The sequence below is a fragment of the Meleagris gallopavo genome, chromosome 1 (assembly GCF_000146605.3).
Source record: "Meleagris gallopavo isolate NT-WF06-2002-E0010 breed Aviagen turkey brand Nicholas breeding stock chromosome 1, Turkey_5.1, whole genome shotgun sequence".
Taxonomy (NCBI): Eukaryota; Metazoa; Chordata; class Aves; order Galliformes; family Phasianidae; genus Meleagris; species Meleagris gallopavo.
The window spans coordinates 170,071,178-170,073,148 of record NC_015011.2 but is presented as its reverse complement, the minus strand read 5'-3'; positions in this window follow the sequence as shown (position 1 = coordinate 170,073,148).

Below are 1,971 nucleotides of genomic sequence, written 5' to 3'. Positions count from 1 at the left end.
ATACTGATCGCTTTCCTACCTGCTTGATGAAAGTTGTGCCTGTCTTCTGACAGGAAAAGCTCTTTTCCTTCTCCTCTTCTGCCTATTTCTTCATGGAACGTGTTGAACAACCTGAAATCCGCCCTGAATGCACTGATTGATACATTCACATGCACACACACACCCTGAGAGCATTTCTGCCCAGTATCAAGTATCTACTTCCCGAACAAGTGAAACAGCCACTCTCAACATCACTTAGGTGCCACAAAAATCTCACCAGACATCTCAAAATACTAACCAGAATGTAAAACAATAGAGAATTATCACTCTTCTTATTCACAAAGACTCAAATAATCAATTTCCACTTAAGCTCCCTCTGGGAAAATTCCATATCGATGAAGCTGCCAACACTACCAACTGGAAATACAACAGGAACCATGTTCTCAAGTCCGATAATACTTCTAAGATAAGTTTTATTTCTTGTATGATAACAGCTTAACTGTGAAGACAACCTGTTCGAAATGAATCCAGGCTAGACAACAAATACGCTATTTTGAAAACCTGTTTGAAGACACATGAACTGTAGTCAAATGTGTACTAGTTAAAGTTCAGTGCAATCTGCTTTGCAGCACTCCTTCCTAATTTGCTATTGACATGAAGACGTTTCTGTATGAGGCTTTTAGGAACGCTTTCTAAAACAGGATGGAAAAATCCCACTTTCCCTGACAATGAGCTGCTTTGTATAACATTTCTGAACAAACTATCACTAAATATACATATCTAGATACAAAGCAATCAGTTCTGATTAAATCCTAAGCACTGTCAGCAACAGTGGAGCACATTTCACTCACCACATCCTAAAGCTGGCAACCCAGGCTGGAAACCACCAGCTGAAGCAGAGACTACTCAAAGTAAATAAAGAAAACCCAAAATTTCTTACCAGAGAATAGAGAAATATGTATGGTGATGTATCACTATCACATTTGAATACAAAGGTAACAACCACCAAAACCAGAATTTAGTCATAAGCAAACACAACAAAAAGGTGTTAAAGCCAAAACTAGATTTTTACAGAGTAAAGTGTAGCTGTTCTTTATCAGGGCATGATCACACCCAAACTGAATGTAAAATGAAGTCTGACGTAAGACAATGAAAATCAAACTGATGAGAATCATGAGTAGGGGCATAAGAATCATAGGATGGTGTGGGTTGAAAAGGACCACAAAGATCATCTAGTTCCAACCCCCCTGCTATGTGCAGGGTCACCAACCACCAGACCAGGTTGCCCAGAGCCACATCCAGCCTGGCCTTGAATGCCTCCAGGGATGGGGCATCCACAACCTCCTTGGGCAACCTGTGCATCACCAGCCTCTGTGTGAAAAACTTCCTCCTAATATCTAACCTAAACCTCCCCTGCCTTAGTTTAAAACCATTCCCCCTAATAATAAGAAAGCAACAGAGGTGCAATGAGAGCAGAACGGATCGCTTGGAGGTATGTAACAAGGTGTTTTCTGCTAGAAACTTCCAGTGAAGGAAAACAGATTTTAGCTGTATTCAAAACAGTTTCAATCAACAAAACTGTAGGTAATTAAATACCTCTCAGCTTTGGAATCAGCATCAGTTTGAGCTGCAGCATAAAAGAGAGAATAAGGCACAGAATCCTAGAATCACAAGGTTGGAAAGGATCTACAGGATCATCTAGTCCAACCATCCTCCCATTACCACTGCTACCACAAGCACTAAACCATATCTCGTAGCTCCTCATCCAGACGCCTCTTGAACACTGCCAGGGACGGCGACTCCACCACCTCCCTGGGCAGCCATTCCAGTGCCTGACCACTCTCTGAGATTATAGGGCTCTGCACACAAGTTGATACTTCGGGAAAGAAAAGTGAAGGAGGAGAAGGCTCCAGAACTGTAAAGAAAACTGTAGTAACTGAACAGAGACAAGTCATGCCAAAACAGTGACAGTAAGACACAGTTTGGGAGGAA